Source organism: Lactuca serriola, chromosome 4 (genome assembly GCF_051521515.1).
Source record: "Lactuca serriola cultivar US96UC23 chromosome 4, Lser_US96UC23_V15, whole genome shotgun sequence".
Taxonomy (NCBI): Eukaryota; Viridiplantae; Streptophyta; class Magnoliopsida; order Asterales; family Asteraceae; genus Lactuca; species Lactuca serriola.
Window position 1 is genome coordinate 385437967 of NC_136411.1, and position 19551 is coordinate 385457517.

Sequence of the window (19551 nt, forward strand, 5' to 3'; positions counted from 1 at the left end):
GTGTAGTCTCACCTACGCAAGGATATAAAGAACGTCGAAAACGGAGTTCGTATGAGGAAGATATGAGTTTTTGAAGTTTATTTAATAATTTCGGTATTTAATTTAAATTAAAAATATCCGATATTATCCAAAGGGGGGAGTTAGCAACCCTATCCTCATTACGCCCAAAGTAATTGCATTTACACCCAGCGTAATTTGGGTTTCCAGCCCCCTATAAAAGGAAGTCGAGTGCAGCCGAGTTTTGTTGCTCCATTCTTCCTTCCTCTCGCGTTTTTACCCCGTTTTACATGCAAGAAATATCCCGAAGCCCCGATATCAATCCCGAGCCCCGAAGCAAGTCTTGAAGCCTCGAAGATCCCGAGAAGTGTAATTCCCGAGCCGAAGCTCTGCCCGCGACGAGCCCGGTTTTTGTGAAGATCTTCTGGATCTACCGAAGAATACTACTTCTACAAGCCGTAGTGCTGTCCGATCATCTTCTAATCAAGTGAGTTTGTAGTTACTTTCTTCTAACGCATAATTATGAAGTATTTTATACAAAATACGTGTTGTGTGTATATTTTGTTGTTATATGTGTGAATGTATATTCACTTTCTTCTATCTCATAGATATGATTTATTCTCTATGAAATACGTGTTATGTGTATGTGTCTCATCTGTTGTGAAGAGTTAAGAAACTATTTGATCGTTTAGATCTTTTAACAGGTTAATCACTAAAACGAAAACAACAATATAAAGCACAAGAATGAATCAAAATATGTCGAATGATTCAATAGATTAAAGCCTCAGCAGAGCTCGATATTGAACTTCCGCTGTAGAGGCTGTTATGGTTACAAACCATAAAGATATTATGTTTGAAATAATTGACTTCTAAATCTTACGTACTAAGATGCATGCAAGCACCTATAAATACAAAACCCTAGATATAACTCTCGGATGGAAAGGCCCAATCCGGAGACTAAATGGACCAAAGATCGAGCCCAAGACGCAACACCTTTCAGACCCTACAATCTCCCCCTTTGCGTCAATTGGAGCGAGACTATTACTTTGGTTTGTTGGGTCCAGCTGTAGGAACTTTCTTAGTGGTTTCAAACAGACGTGGGATGAGAGCAAGGATGGTCTGTCTGAAGCGAATGTACCACTGGATCATGTCATCAAAATACTTCTTGTCATCTGCTGAATTCTGTTTGCAACGATGAATGATTCCCAGAACATGTTCCTAGCATGCAGTGGTGTAAAGGTGCTTATCTGCCAAGGCAAACATGCATTTTTGGCCTTCCTTCCTTGTAAACATGACAGAATTCCGCTTCGGGTCGATTCTTCCCATCTGCATCATGTTCAAATCACTAGCAAAGCCAACAAGAGAAATAGTAGGCTTTTTCTTGAAGATACTAGCGATCTCCTGATCCATCTTGGCAACCTCCATAATATAGCATACAAGCATTCTTTTTAAGTGATCAATGATTGGACCATACTCAGCTTCGTTGGTGAGGAGGATGTTATGCAAAATAATCCAATCATGTGGATTCAGGTTGGGAAGATCAGCAAGTGATATAGCGTGTTCGGTTTTAGCAGAACCCCTCAGCACTTTGAACCGAATGTTCGTGAAGTTCCCCTCACGAAACGGTTTGAGGACCCGAATGTTGACGATCTTCTGAGCACTCCATGTCTGATACTGAGGTTGATCAGACTTCAGATATAATTCGACAAGCTCCCTATCAACCTTTGGATGAGGATGAGGGACATCAGCAACATTATCAAAAGCATGGAAGATGAAGGCTTTTCGGGTCAGTGGCATGTCGAACTGAGAATTGACAGAATTGATTCGATCCACGGAAATCACTGGTTCGAGCCACAGGATGCTGGGAGTTTCAATTGCTTCTTTTATAAGCTTCTCGAGAGTCCACGGAGGAACAAGAGTTTTTCTACTCTCAAGAAGATCATGAGCCTCCTTCATTTTTCGTTCGTTCGCCTCAAACTCTCTGGCAACGCGAGCGCTCATGTCAGCATCTTTATCTTGGCCTTGTTTCTTCAAGAGATCAGCGATGGTCTCTTTATCATCATCATCACTATCTTCAGCAATCTTCTTTCCTTTGTCTTTGACACCCGAACCTGAGGCTTGACCTGCTGGAGGAGGTTCGGTTGTTTTAGTTGCTGTGGAAGTGGGAGGCGGTTGAGACACATCTTCTCCCCCTTGTTTCGGATAGGCCACGACCTCAAGGAGCCCTTTAATTTTGCTTAGTAGGGCAAGGGCAGGAGCAAGCTTCTCTGCAAGAGTGCGCCTTACTGAGTAATTCAGATAGGATCATGTGCTTCGATGATGTTGGAAAGGGCGGCGTGGACATCCAAAACACACGATGAAATAACCTCACGCTCAGATCGAAGAGATGCGACTTCCTTTTGAAATTGGAAAAGATGGAGACTCTTGATCTTGAGAGCAGTGGTCTTGCAAGCAAGAGCATCCATCACTGAGTTCTCTGAAGCGAGGTCTTCTTGCAGCTTAGTATAAAAATATATATTTTTATCTACTAATATGTTGGGTAGAACATGGGTAGATAGTTGATGTGTGATAAACAGATGAGAGGCCTCGATGTTGTTGTTGGTCTAGTTATTCAGCGGAGTATGGATAACGACCACAAACTCTTTCTAGACAGTCCAGTGGAACGCTAGCAGGCTCATAACCTGTAGGTGTTGTGAACGATGTGTTCACCGGTGTACTCTATCCCCCTCATGGTTGCCCTTAGGACATCTACTGTTGAGGAAAACCCTTTGCAGTAATGTCCGTCCCGATGAAAATCCTAGATTAGGTCCCTTGAGATAGATGTTGTTTAAGGGACGTAAAGTGAGGATAACGGGAATGGGTAATTGGCTTATTGTTGGATGGTGAAATTAAATATAATTATTTATTGTGGGTTGAAAACCCTATATGCTCACCAGGCTCCCAAGCCTGACCCACTCAGTTTTGTTGTATTACAGGTAATGGCGCGAGAGCATAAGTTGGATGACTTATCAAGATCTTTTGATATTAGACCAGTTGTTATATGTAACTGTTGTATGGTCTATCTTTTGTTGTTTATGCATTTGGTCTGTTTATTGTAACATGACATCCCGAATATTGTTATATAATGAAAAATGCATCTCTTGATCAAAATGCTTTGATAAACTTTATTTTATCATATTTTGTTTTGGGAACAAATTCCGAACCTCTTTTAAATCAATGGATTTACTCTGAAATTATTTTAAAAACATAAATTAAAACAGTCTTTTCTGGCCGTGATTTTGGGGATGTCACAAGTTAGCCTCGTGAGGCTTCAACTGTTTAAAGGCATAAGCTATCACATGCCCTCGCTGCATCAACACTGCTCTCATCCCTATGATTGAAGCATCACAATGGACTACAAAGTCATCCACTCCCTCTGGCTGGGTAAGAATCGGTGCCTCACACAATCGTTGTTTGAGGGTCTCAAATGCTGCCTGTTGCTCAGGCACCCAACGAAACACTACCGACTTCCTAGTCAGTCGGGCGAGTGGAACTGCTATCTTGGAGAAATCCTGGATGAATCTCCTGTAGTACCCTACCAAACCTAGGAAGCTCCGAATCTCAGATAGAGACCTCGGGACCTCCCACTGCATCACGACCTCTATCTTGGCCAGATTTACTAGTATACCCTTCTGGTTGACAGGGTGCCCAAGGAACTGCACTTCGCGTAACCAGAACTCACACTTGGAGAACTTCGCGAAAAGTCTCTTCCTCCTCAAAGTCTCTGGCGCCTCCCTCAGGTGCTCCTCGTGCTGCTCCTGAGTCTTGGAATAAACCAAGATGTCGTCAATAAACACTATCACAGACCGATCCAACATTAGCCTGCATACGCGGTTCATGAGATCCATGAACGTGGCTGGAGCGTTGGTGAGCCCAAACGACATCACCACAAACTCATAATGACCATAGCGGGTCCTAAAAGCAGTCTTCTGCACATCTTCGCCTCTGACCTGCGTCTGATGATACCCGGAGCACAAATCAAATTTTGAGAACCAAGATGCTCCCTAAAGCTGATCAAATAAACCGTCTATCCTCGGAAGTGGGTAACGATTCTTCACAGTTACCTTATTCAACTCCCGGTAATCTATGTACATACGGTGCGACCTGTCCTTCTTCTTCACAAATAGGATCGGGGCTCCCCAAGGTGAACTGCTCAGCCTGATAAAACCCTTGTCCACCAGCTCTTGTAGCTGCGTAGACAACTCCTGCATCATTGGAGGAGCCAACCGATATGGTGCCTTGGCTATCGGAGCCGCACTAGGAACCAGATCAATCCTGAACTCAACCTGTCTCTCCGGAGGTATCCCAGGCAATTCCTCCTAGAATACGTCCGGGTAGTCTCGCACTACCGGTACATCATTGACTATCGCCTTGCTCTTCTCCCTGGCATCTAAAACATAGACGACGAACCCCGTGCAACCGTGCTGAAAGTAGCGCCTCGCTCTCGCTGCTGAACAAATAATCGGTGCGTGTTGTGGCCTCTTTCCCTGAATCACTAACTCTCTCCAACTGGGAGTGCGATCCCTCACTAACTGCAGCTCACAATTAATCACTACCCCATTGCAGCTCAGCCAATCCATGCCTACTATAACCTTGTTTCCTAGCAAAGGAATAGGAACCAGGTCTACCAAAAACTACTCATCGAATAACCGAAGCGAACACCCCTTGTGCACTCTCGCGAACCTGACGGTCCTGTCATCATCTATCTCAACCTCAAGTGGACAATCCAGCTCCCCTGGAGCTCTGATAAACCTCTTGCTAAGAGCAAGCGAAACAAATGATCGGGTAGCCCCCAAATCAAACAAGATTGTAGCTGAAATTCCGTTCACTAATGTGACATCCCCATTTTCACGGCCAGAAAAGACCGATTTTGGTTGAAGTGCCCTTCTTCGCCACACTTAAAGCAGACTTCTCTTTTGGTTGGGCATTTGCTAGCATAATGACCAGTCTTCCCGCATTTAAAGCAGGTCATTTCTTTAGAGCATTCCCCAATGTGCTTCCTTTTGCACTTGTCACACCATTGTGCTCCTTCTTCGAGCTTCTTCGAATCAAACTTCGAAAATTTTCTCTTCTGATTGGACCTTGAAGATCCTTCCATCTTTCTTTTCTCGCCCACCTCGTTTCTCTCCAGACCCCTTTCCTTTAACTGGGTCTCCACATTTTTGGTTGCTCGGACTGCTGTCTTCAAAGTAGTTGCCATCTTGACCGTTGGGCCAAAGTCGGCAGGCAGTCCATTTGCGAACCTCTCAATTTTTGAGAGTTCAGATGGCACTAAGTATGGAAATAACTTCATCTTTTCGGTAAACGCAGTAGCATAATCATCAATGCTCAATTTACCTTTCTTCAGGTTCTGGAATTCATTGTTCAGATCAATCAGATCTATCTCTGAGCAGTATTGCATCTTTAACTGCTCCAAGAATGATTCCCAAGACATCTTCAGGGCTTCCCCTCGAGGCATCATATCTGCCAGTAACTTCCACCAGCTCAAGACTCCGGTCTTCAGTTGTCTAACTACAAAGACAGTTTTCTGTTTGTTGCTACAGTCGCAACTCTCAAACACCATCTCCATTTCGGAGATCCAGTCCATAATCTCAACAGGCTTTGGGCTTCCAGAAAGACTTGGCGGTTTGGCGCCCAAGAAATTTTTATACATACGCCCATCCCTGTTTCTTTCCCTCTCTGGGTCATTCCTTTCTACTACTGGGGGTTCTGCTCGTCCAACCGTCCCACTCTAGTTACCTCCCTCTGAATGCCCTCCATTCACTTCAGGCTCTTCCACTTGAAGTGACACTTCCTCCCGATTATGTTGGAGTAATCACCTTGTCTCCTCCATTTGGCGATCCAACATCATCTGTATCATCGCTTGCACCCCAGCCATCGTCATTGGCTCTGGTGCTGCTGCTACAACAGGTGCTTGCTCAACCACAGGTGGTTGATTCCTGTTTTCATCAGCATTTCCAACCCCACTTCTTGTTCTCACCATTTTTGATCTATACACCCAATAAGGTGAAATTAGATCCTTATTCACGATAGATATTCAAATCATCTTTATCTCTCCGAAACGTTTACATGCTAGTTCTAATATCGTAGACGTACGCTTAGAATCCTATACGCATAAGGTTTCCAGATTCGGTCGGCAACAGACCATAGATCCGAACAAATAATAGCACCAATATAGCTATCACACAAAACATTTAGCACATAAAAGCATTTTAGGCATCATTCCTAAAATGAACTAGTGCTTGTGTCAATTTAGGTGTACTACCTAACATATTTTAGACACACTCCTCACAATCATTACTTAGCATTCTAAGTTTAAGTCTAGAAATTTCCTACAAATTCCTAGTTCGCTTAAACTAATGCTCTGATACCAACTGTGACATCCCCATTTTCACGGCCAGAAAAGACCGATTTTGTTTATGCTTTGTATCAGAGTAATCTTTTAAAGATAACGGTTGCAGAATTTGTTCCCAAAACAAGACATGATAATAACTTATCAAAACATTTCTCAAAGGGAATGTAATTATCATTTAATAATAAAACCTCGGGATGTCATGTTCCGATACAGACATATAAGCATAAACAGAACTTACATTTAATTACACAATTGATTTATATCTCCTTTAAATCTCTCTGTGAAATATGTCTTCGTATTAATACCTGTGATACAAAGAAAACTTAGTGGGTCAGGCTTGGGAGCCTGGTGAGCATATAGGGTTTTCATCCCACAATGTTATATCATATTTTTATAAATATAGAACATTCAAACTTGCACAATTTCACCATATAAAGGCAACTCTTAACCCACCCCATCGATCCTCACAATGACACGATCTAAACTCTCGTATCTAATATTTTCCTCTTTACCTGATCCCTATTCATGGATCTAAAACTATTCGTTTCACCTGATTCATACTCACGGATCTAAAACTACCTGATCCATACTCACGGATCTAAAACTACCTCCTGATCTGATCCATACTCCCAGATCAATAATTGTACCTAATCCATACTCCCGGAATAAGGACAATTATCTATACCCTAATCCTGATCTGATCCATACTCCCGGATCAATAATTGTACCCAATCCATACTCCCGGACTAAGGACAATTATCTATACCCTAATCCTGCTCTGATCCATACTCCCGGATCAATAATTGTACCCAATCCATACTCTCGGACTAAGGACAATTATCTATACCCTAATCCTGCTCTGATCCATACTCCCGGATCAATAATTGTACCCAATCCATACTCCCGGACTAAGGACAATTAACTTAGTCTTAATCCATACTCCCGGACTAATAGCAAGTTTATCTCTTTACCTGATCCATACTCACGGATCTAAAACTAACCTCTTGATCTGATCCCTACTCACGGATCTAAAAACTAACCTCTTGATCTGATCCATACTCACGGATCTAAAAACTAACCTCTTGATCTGATCCATACTCACGGATCTCATCTACCCATGTCCTACCCAACATATTCGTAGATATAAAATACACATATAGTTTAACTCATTAAAGATCTATATAGTTCATCCATTCCTCCAATACCTCAAATAAACAACAATATATAAACACTTAGCACGTATTTCGTAGCAAATACTTCATACTTATGTGTTTAGAAGAAAGTAACCACACACTCACACATATAAACAACAATATACTTAATACACTCGAACCATACTTGTATTATTATCGTGTTTATGAAAGGTTGTATACACTCACTTGATCAGAAGATGATCGGACAACACTATGACTTGCAGAAGTAGAAATCCTCAGCAGATCTGGAAGATCTCTACAAAAATCGAACTTCTCGCGGGCAGAGCTTCGACTCGGGAACCGCACTTCTCAGGATCTTCGGGATCTCGGGACTTGCCTCAGGGCTCGAGAACAATACCGGGGCTTCGGGGTATTTCTGGCACGCAAAACGATGCAAAACGGGAGAAAGAAGAGAAGAAATGAACAAAACTCTCGGCTGCCCTCACAAGCCTTTTATAGGGGCTGAGTCTCGCACGTACGCGGGGCGTACTCGAGTACGCAGCGCGTACCTCGGATCAGACCGGTGACTCCTTTGTATAATGCTTCCGATTAAAAGATTAAAAATAAATAAAATTTATTTAATAAACTTCGGAAATTCATATCTTCTTCATACGAACTCCGTTTTCGACGTTCTTTATATCCACACGAAGGTGAGACTACGCTCTACAACTTTCGTTTAGACTTCGTCGGCTAATTTCGACTTTATTTTTATTATTTATTTTTAATAGGCCGCGACAGAAAAACTTCGTTATAAATTCATAACTTCTTCGTTTGACGTCCGTTCTCGCCTAACTTTTCGTCGTTTCGCTACTAACAATAGGATCTTCGATTCTCGTTTAGATCGCTAAGGCTAAATATCGCTCCAACGTAAATTCACTTTTTACGTCGCGCTGTGTCGTGCCGGTTCTGTCGCGAAACTTCGACAGGTCATAACTTCTTCGTTATAACTCGGATTTTGGCGTTCTTTATATGCACGGAAACCTTGTGACATATACTACAACTTGGTTAAGATTAATCCTTCTAGATAACCTTCCTTCAAAAAGTCATTTTTGACGCCTATTGCCTCTAAATTGACTAGCCCTGATCTACGGGCGTTACAACTAAGAACGAAGCTACATAAAACACATAACCATAAGAAACAATACATAACAAATAAAGCGATGAAAGGAAGATACATACCCGTCACCACATCAAGAGTCGCTCGCGCCTCCTCTGCTGTCATCCGAAAAGCTCTACTCTTCGCCACTGGCGTCTCACTCCGGCCCTGACGACCGTCTGTAATCCTCAATGTTGCAGGGGCAGGTGCTACCACCTTCCCTGCTGCAGCCAAACTAGGACACTGGGACTTTTTATGTCCCCTCTGATTGCAATGGAAGCAAATCAGATCAGATGCTGTGGTGGTGGTAGTAGCTGTACAATCTCTACTCATATGCCTGGTCCGTCCGCACTTGTAGCAACCGGCACTACCTACCTTGCACGCCCCATCGTGCAATCTCCCACGCTTGCCATACCGACTGTGGCTCTGCTGTCCCCTAGATCTATGATTTGATACCTTGGGCTTTTTGCCTGAACTCCCAGTGCCAGATGCCACCTCTGGCTTCCTCTTCTTCTCCATCTCTAAATCAATCTCTCTCTCACGAGCCCTAGCAATCACGTCATCCAGCTTTTTACAACTGGACCGGCTCACAAACTGGCAGATATCACCCCGCAACATCTCATGATAACGAGCCTTCTACATTTCCTCATCAGTTGCGTACTGAGGAACAAGAAGAGTCCTCTCCCAAAAATTGGCGGTAATCTCTGCCATTGTCTCTGTAGTCTGAGTAAGATCCTGAAACTCCCTGGCTAACTGTTGCACCTCAATAACCGGTGCATACTCAGCTCTGAACCTGGTAGTAAAATCAGCCCAAGTCATCGCATCAAGTGCTGCGTCATCCCCGATGACATGCCTGATCTCCTCACACCAATCGTGTGCCATGTCCTTCAGAAGACAGGATGCTAGTCTGACCTTGTCCCCCTCGGGACATCTGCTGGTGCGGAATGCGTTGGCGACATCTGCCAACCACCTAGTACTTGCAATGGGATCCCGCGCCCCATGATAGTCAGGAGCTCCACAAGCTCTGAACTCCCTGAAAGTTTGTGTGCGCGACCCCATCATGGTCCCCACCTCAGCATGGAATGTGCTCAACCTCTCATCTATCAGCTTCCAAAATACCCTCCTTGATCGAACCAAAGATCACAGGAGTCTACTCAAGTATGATACGAGTAATCTTTGAAGAGAAAAACTCCCTCGTTTGCTCATCCAAATGCTCGGCCCCCGAGCCTAATCCTAATCCCCTCACCGGCACCTGAACTGCCACCTGCTGGTCTAGGGCGTAAAACCACCATTCTGAAAACACATCATATCAAACGTCAGAAACACTGATATATCTGGAGGGATCGCTATTACTACAGGTTTCCTGGTCTCGCCTCAGCCTTCCTTGATTCAAGTACTGATCCTGTGCTTTCAGTAGTACGAGCCCATACTACCTTCCACATCTATCCATACTTTCCTCAAGAACTGCCTCGACTCCACCAAGTCACTACTACTACTATTGATCTCTGCTACTCTCATCCTAGGCTTACCCTAGGGAAATCTCCGACCCAAACCAGTCCTCTGCTGCTGAAGGCCTCCTTGTAATGCCAATTAACCATCACATGTGAGGAGGCTTAGATAATCCTTCGAGTAGAACAGTCGTCCCCACAACGGTTAGACTCAAACAAGAGCTGCGTAATAGGGCCAAATCCAACACTCTGAGATTATTCAACCTTGATCACATGTGACATGACGTATTGACCTAACGGCTAACTCCCATCACTCAGAGTCCCACAAAGCAAAAAGCAAGAAGCATTCGGACATAGGAACTACTCAAGCAAATCTATTCTCATAACGAGAAACTATACTAGCATACAATGCTAAGCTCATACTATCAGGCATAACCTAAACAGACTATCCTACTACTATCTACTCAATACTAGCATGGAATTCTCATAAAGCTGAAATACATATAGCAGGCACATAAGGCATCACTCCTAGATCCTTAGTCCTATTCTAGGATGTTGTTCTACTGAAACTGAAACCGATAATCATAACATAAACTTGTATATGTAATTTGGGAGTACTTACTTGAGCTTGGCTGATCGCATGCACCACACCCTTTTCTCTTTTTAAGAAAACTCTTTTTCTTTCTAAGTTCTTTTTCAAAAATTCTTTTCGAAAATGTTTCTCTTTTGAAAATCTTTTACCATTTCCTTAGTTTGAGTTCAGACACACCCGAAAGTGTGCCCGAATCCCTCAAACCAAGGCTCTGATACCAACTTCTAACAATAGAAAAATACAACCCAAAATTTTTTGTTTTAATATTACTAAAAACCACAACATCAAATGTTATATAATAAAACCATGAATCGTATGTCTCAAAATTCCATAATAAATGTATCAATTCAAAACTGAAGTCAATATCATATCAAAATATCTGAATAAAACTGCCAAGATAAAACTATAACTGTGGTGTGTGCCATGCCATCAACCCGAGCTCTTCCGCTTGCTAGCGAAAGTCCCTGAAACCAAAACTGAAACTGTAAGCACAAAGCTTAGTGTGCTCCCCCAAACTACCACATACCATACAATAAAACATAAAGCACATACTGGGCCTTGCCCACTACCTCGGACCTAGATCCGGAAACTCAATCGGACCGAAGTCCGGAAACAACATCGGATCGAAGTACGGAAACTGACCGGGGCCTTGCCCTCTACATTGGACCGAAGTCCGGAAACTGCATCAGACCGAAGTCCGGAACTAACCAGGGCCTTGCCCTCTGCATCAGACCGAAATCCATAAATTGCATCGGACCGAAGTCCGGAACTAACCAGGACCTTGCCCTCTACATCAGACCGAAATCCAGAAACTGCATCGGACCGAAGTTCGGAAACTGACTAAACATAGCATAGCATAATCATAACACATACACTGCATATTGCATCGGACCAAAGTCCGGAACACATAACACAAAGACATGCTTGAATCACAAAGACATCAAGCACACTAACTACTGCATCAGACCAAATTCCGGAACTACTGCTAACTAAACATGTTGGCATTATGGCCATAGACCCGTTCCTACTGGAAGGAAACTCACCTCGTAATGCTGGCTGCTGGGATGCTAATTCTTAAACAGGCTGACTGCTGCTCTGGAACTTCCCGGCTACAATCCCATAAACACTAAATCAGATACTGATAACTGCTCTCAGGGTAACATGACTATTTTACCCCTGGTCAAAGTCAACTTTCCGGTCAAAGTCAACTTTTAGTTGACCGGAATTGCCGAGTTGGGCCGCCAACTCGACGAGTCCCTAACACCTTTTCTAATCCTTTACTCGCTTCAACTCATCGAGTTTTGCAAAGACTCAACGAGTTCTTCTTCGATCAAACATCGAGTCCATCTTTATCTAACTCACCAAGTTGTATGAACACTTGTCGAGTCCTCCTTCATCCTATGAATGTGTCCAGTCTACGACTCGCCGAGTTGTATGAACAACTCGTCGAGTTTGTTCTTGAGGCAAGAAGATTGCCTTGGACTTGCCGAGTCAGGGCGTAGACTCGCCGAGTCCCTCCATTTCTAGATCTGAGCTCTAACTCACCGAGTCCATTTCCCACTCACTGATTCCACCCTAAACTCTCAAACGGGGAAAAATCAGGGACTCGCGAGTCGAATCGTCGAGTCTAAATAAAAACTCGCTGAGTCTCATGCATGCCATTACTATATAGTCGATTTTGCTCGATTCTAGTGCATCCAAATCATAGATCTGGGTTCCTAGGACTAGTTTCACACGTAAAGTTTCTAACTTTACGTGCATGCATGCTCATAAGAAGCTCAAATACCCAATTATGAGCTAAAAGAGGAGATCTAGGTTTGGAATGGGAATTTAGCTCAATAAAGGTGGCAACCTTGAGCTTAAGGAGTTCTAAAATGCTTAGATATGTAGCACATTCATCTTAACTACTCTTAAATCGACATCAAAGTCTAGAAATGGCTCAAAAAGAACACTGGCAAGATTTTAAGGAGATCTACATGATAATAAGCAAAGATTCGAGCTTTATACCTCAATGAGAACTGGAATGGCACAAGAAACTTGGATCTTCTTTGCTCTTCTTGAAAACCCATCTCCTCTCTTCTTCTTCTAACTCCAAAATGCACCAAAATCCTTCACAAGATGAGAATTACTCCAAGAATGCTTAAAGGAAAGCTAGGGTTTAGTAAGGGACGTTCTGAGGGTGATGGAGGCTGATTTTGGGCGGATAGAGTTGTTTAAATACGGTGCAAACCCTTGAAATTAGGGTTTCATCCAGACTGGCAGACTCGCCAAGTCCAAGAATATGGACTCGTTGATTAGCCAACTTAAACCGCGTGCAAATCCCGTATCTACTCGACGAGTTGGGCTACTGACTCGTCGAGTACCCCTTAAGAAATGACAATTACTTTATTTAAATCACATACCGGAAATGGGGCATTACAACAGCAATCGCCACCATTCTCTTTTCACTGTTATTGGCGATTCTAGAGAGACCTCGAGGCATTTGCAATATTATTGGTATTTCTAGTTTTTTTTCTTTCATTCTTTGAGTAGCAATCCTTGCCCGCTGTAGGGTTTCAAAGCACTCCATGGATGATGGGAATGGGCCCCTTTGATGAATTCTAGGTTAAAAGCCCAAGACTTGTCTTTTCCCTATAAATAGTCATGTATTATTCACAATTAGGGTTAAGAGTGAGGCAAAATGTAGCCGCCACGTGAGGTTTCTTATGTAGTGTTAGATTCTTTAGTCTATGCTTTAAGTGTAATTTATTCCTCTTGTTTGAATAAATCGAGTGATCATTCGACATAATCTTCATATTTGTGTTTGTTCTTATTTTCCGCATCTTGTTCATCAAATCTCAATTAGGGTTTTAATCCTAACAAGTGGTATCAGAGCATGTCTTTAAAGATCTATTGATCTTTGAAGTATCGGTTCTTGATTTGATGATTTTCTGCACATATATTGAAGATTATTGGTGTTTTGGCGGTATGGAATCAAGATTTTTGTTCAAGTTACTATTCATGGAGATTTATGTTGTTCTTCTAGTGTTCATCTGGTATTGTATCAATCTGGTTCGTTTTTCTGTTCTTTGGATCTGATTTGTTTTAAGATCAAAGTCTTTTGATTCAATTATTTTCTATAGATCCATGTTTTAGCCCAAATAATCGTGTTCTTGTTCATCATATTCACTCCTTTAAATTTGGATCTGAAAATCATTTATTCCGTCGATAGTGTCCCGATTGGTTTTGTTTTTTATTTAATTCAGCTGATAATATGTTGTTATTGGGCCCATCTTTTATCGTTTACTGTTCTTTGATTCCAACTATTAAGCTTATCGTTTTTATTGACTATTTGTTGGTTTCGCCCATACATCCTGATCTTTGGAATTGCATATTGCAATTGACTAATCTCAAATTTGTGATTATTGTTCCTTCAAATCCATTGTCCTTCCGTTCTTGAGTCGATATTCATAAACGATGCCTTTATCAAGATGGATTTTGATTTTGTCTAATTTTGTGTTCGATCTAATTCAGTAGATTCATTCAGCAAATATCAAATTTGCTTCTTGATTATATCATTCGGTGAATATTAGAGATGATTTGGCGAATCAATGATTTAGGGTTGTTGTTTGTACCAATGTTTGTTAGAAGTCAAGAACAGATGCTGGGTTTCACAATTGCAGTTGAAACTCAATCGGAATGGTTTGTGTATCGGTTCGTAAATGCTTGTCAAAGATACAATCGGATCAAGAAGGATTGATAAAAAAGGAATGAAGAACGATGAACATAATTGGTTCTTATTTAGTCAAACCAAATAGTCAAAATCAATGATGAAATTGGATCGATGTTGCAAGTGTGTTGTTTGGAAAGAATGAAATCGTGATTGAAACTTAACTGGGATTATTTTGGGGTGTTCGCCATTTGCAGGTCATACCTCAAAAGTCAAAATTGCTGTGAAAACTTCTTACCTGTAAACGAATGAAGAACGAAGCGATCTCAATTGGTATGCACAATGGTCAATAGAAAAGTCAAAATTGCCTTGAAAGTTCTTCCCGTGAACGTCCGCTTTGGGGGTATAATCGATGGACTCGGAACGAACTTGGGTTTTATGTTTGTGATTTGGAACGAACATCATACCTGCAACTGTTCGGAAGTGAAATTGATTTCTAGGTTCACACAAGCACTCGTTCTTCTCCCACGTTCGTTTGATTCGTAAGCAAATCTATGACTGGGTTCATCTGTTACCTTAGAACGAAAGAGGGGAAAGCGAACATGTGGGTCGGCTTGGCTAAGGTTTCACTCCTTGTCCGCATCGTGATGCTTGATTTCGCTTTTGTATCAATGGCCTTGGAATGTACCTGGAACGAACTTAAGTTCGGTTGGTAGCTCTTGGAACGAACCTCGATCTTGGGCTCGCGTGTTTATGCTTGGACCGAAAGAGGAGATGAACCAAAAGCGAACCTGTGATTCGGTTTGGCTAAGGTTTCGCTTGTCATGATGTTGGATTTCGGACCGAACATGGTTTTTTTATTAATAGTCTTGGACCGAACATGGTTTCGGTTGCTTGTGCTCGGACCGAATGATCAAATCGTGTGGTATCGTTTCTTCTTTTATCAGTCGCTGTGGGGAAGAAGATAACTCAAAGTTTCCCACTTGGTCCCTGCAACTTCAAGAATTTGATGTCTGGTCCCTATACTTTTCATGCATTGGCAGTTTTGGACCAATTCCAGAAATTGTTACAAATAAAGGGGTATATTCATGCATAATTACCATTCCAGCCCCTGTTTTTCAGCAAGTGATAATTTCAGCCCATTTTTCAAAAAGTTTGCAATTTTAAGGGCTGGTGAACAGTTTTGAATTCTTTAACGCACATATTTTTTCCGTGAACAGAAAAATAATGATTCCATCAAGTCTTGGCGGTTTCGAAAGTCGTTTATCGTGATAACGACAAATTTTCACGACTTTTTTGGATTTTATACTTTATTGTGTATATCATTTTGTCGCGTGGGAGCTTAGTAAATTTTTATCCATTCAAGATCATTCTCATGACCATTTGAAGGCTTTATAATCATGTTTTTGATTATAAATCGGGGGAGAATTTGGTATGGTCATTCGAAATTGGATTTGTGACTTTTCAAAGTTGAAGATTTTTGATAAAGCTTGTGGTAGAATTATGAAGGTAGCTTTTACAGCGGAAGTTCTTCATCGAGCTCTGCTAAAGCTTTTACAGAGAAGTATCCTTTACAGCGGAAGTTCTTTATCGAGCTCTGCTAAGGACTTGTTATATCTCCGACTTCTTGTATTTTCTCGATCAAGTGGCGTTACGAATCTTAAAGTTTGGGTTGTTACACGATATTTTTTGATGGCTTATACCATTAGCTTTTTGAAGATCATTGTAACTTGGAGGGGGAGCTCTTCAAAGACAACAAGTGATTCGGTTTCTTTGTTCTGAAATGGATTTTTATGGCGGGTTTGGTTTTCATGAAGATTCTTTAGGATTACATTCGAAAATGAAGTTTAAAGACATTACTTCAGTGCTTGGTTTATATATCCTAGAGCCCGTGTTTGAAGACTATTGAAGAATCAAGATTCGCGGATTGCTTCATATATTCCTTGTTGCAGATCTTTTATTTGCTAGATGCTTGTTTTGGAAGTTAAAGCATTGTCATCCATTCCATACTTTGAGGGGGAGATTGTAGGGTTTCAAAGCACTCCATGGATGATGGCAATGGGCCCCTTTGAAGAATTCTAGGTTAAAAGCCCAAGACTTGTCTTTTCCCTATAAATAGTCATGTATTATTCACAATTAGGGTTAAGAGTGAGGCAAAATGTAGTCGCCACGTGAGGTTTCTTATGTAGTGTTAGATTCTTTAGTCTATGCTTTAAGTGTAATTTATTCCTCTTGTTTGAATAAATCAAGTGATCATTCGACATAATCTTCATATTTGTGTTTGTTCTTATTTTCCGCATCTTGTTCATCAAATCTCAATTAGGGTTTTAATCCTAACACCCGCCAACTGTTCGCTGAAATGGCTGAAAGAAATTTTTTGTCCATTTCCATTTACTCTTCATCACTCTTTTACTTTAATTCAATTTTAGTATATATACATATAAATATAAAAAACGATTTTTATACATTTTGACGGTATAAATCAAATATCTTAGTACAGTTGTTGACCCCCTTCCAACAAAAATAATTATGTGAAGAACCTAACGGAAAAGGTGCAGGGCAAGTGGTGGTGAGGACACCATCTGGTATTTAACAGTGTCCTAATTAGTCAATACATGAATTGCTTCGATTGATTTCCATTACTGTTATTGTGAATAGAACTTTTGGTTCTTGCCGACAACTTTATAGAATTAGACGGTCTTATCTTTTCATCTTGGGTCTACTGTTTTTGTTTCTTTTTATGACTTATTCATTTTTTCTAACCCTCCATTACAATTGAAGTTTTTTTATGCAACCTTATTATCCATTGTTCAGGCTTGCATGAAAAAAAAACAACAAAATTCTTTTATGTATTCTATCAGAATGTATTCTGCTATAAGCTGTCCAAGAGGAAAGTTGATGAACACTTGCATTTACTGCATACCATCCTTTTTGGAAAACGAATAAAGGTGAAAATCAACAAATTAAGCAATCTTTTTATCTGTTTTCATATATGAAAGCTAAGTTTTTGTGGCTTCTGAATATTATGCAACAAGTATATTATTCTGTTAGAATATTCAACAAAGAATGTTAAGAATATTATGCAACAAGTATATTCTTTTGTTAGAATATTCAACAAAGAATGTTATTTTTTTAGTCACCTTTTGTGTTAACATGATCTTTTCATGTATTTATATTTCAAATGTTTTTTTTCGTTGGATATATTCTTCATAAAACAAATTCTTTAAGAATATTCAAAACCATTCTACAAGAATATTTTATTCTATATGAGTATTATTGTGGTATTTTGATAGAATTGTAGTTAATTATTTATATGTTTAGTGTGCAGTTGTTACAAGTATACCACTACAAAATTTTTGGCAATGAATTTGTGAAAGAAATGGCTTAAAGACCTGATGGGAAAGGCTTGAAGAATGAATTAAAGAATGATCACACTCACTATTTAAGAATGTTGTTATTTTTTAAAAATTACAATTGTTATTCTTTCAAATGTTGTTATTATTCAATGAATCACAATCATACAATGTAATTATTTGGTATGATATTAGTTCAAGAATCGGTTTTGTGTATTCTTTCAGAATATATTTACTAGTTTATGGTTGGCATTCTGTCATTCTGACAGAATAAAATCGAAAAATATACTTACTAGTTTATGGTTTGAATTATATCATTCTGACAGAATAAAATTGAATTTTTAAATTTGAATTAAGTTAAAATATTCAAAAATTTAAAAATAATTGAATCAATTATTCCTAAAAATCCCAAAATTTCATTTTTTTAATATAAGTTAATTGACTAAAATGCCCTTATGCTGAAATTTGTGTGATTATATGGTACATGTTATCCTATTCTAATATCATAAACTCTCAGATCATGACATTTGATTCTATTCCATCTGATGTCCAGATCTGTGCATTCTGGCATACAGTAGTTAGTAAAAACAAAATAACCTAAGCATATATATATATATATATATATATATATATATATATATATATATGTGTGTGTGTGTGTGTATGTATATATATATATATATATATATATATATATATCAGGTAAAAAGTTTTTTTTGGTAGGAAGGTAAGAAGTTTTTTTCTATATATTTTTTAGATGAACAAAACAAATGAATCACTAGATGAATCAAAAGTAACATGACTCACACACATACTATACGTAAATAAGTTACAAACCTTTATATATATATATATATATATATATATATATATATATATATACACACACACACACACACATATGAGTTCAACTGATAAATAAATGTTTTGAATGTGAGAACTATTCTCAGCCACACATTTATTTTTTAGCGCAAAACGCTCCGTCGTACCGGTGACACAGGAGAGAGGTAATATTCATATGTGAATAAGTATATTCATATATGAATATTATGTAATATATTCACATATGATTATTCATATATGATTATAACGGTTGGTGTGGAGGTGGTGGTGGTGGTAGGGATAGCGTGGCGGTGGCAATGGTAAAGGTGGCGGGGATGGTAATAGTGGGTACGATAGTGGTGGACACTAAATGAGGTGTTGGTGGCGGTGGCAGTGGTAAAGGTGTGGTGGTAACACGAGTAGCAGTAGTGGTGACAAAGGTATCGGTGGTGGTGGCAATGGTGGTGGTAGTGCGAATCGTAGAGGGGGCGGGCGAGGGGGAAGCTGGTAAATTCATATATAAAGGGACTTAAATTTATATTACAATATCTATATTAAATTTCTCCGTCGCATTTGTTATATATATATATATATATATATATATATATATATATATATATATATATATATATATATATATATATATATATATATATATACTAGTTTATAACCCGTGGGCACCACGGTTACAAAATTAATTAAACTTTGACAATAAAAACTCAAAATTATTAATTAATTAATTTTTTTTAATATAAAATTATAATCATTGATTTAAATAAATACGTGACCTTATAATCTGTATTAATTTTATTTTAAATGGTATTCTAATGTTATTTAATTTAATTTAATTAGAATGAGAAATTTAAATTTTGAAATTTAAAATGCATAATCAATAGATTGACATGTGGCATGACATTAATTATGATATCTAATAAGGTGACACATGGCAAAAGGAAAATCAACCTATTTTGTTATTAGAATAGGGATATATATATATATATATATAT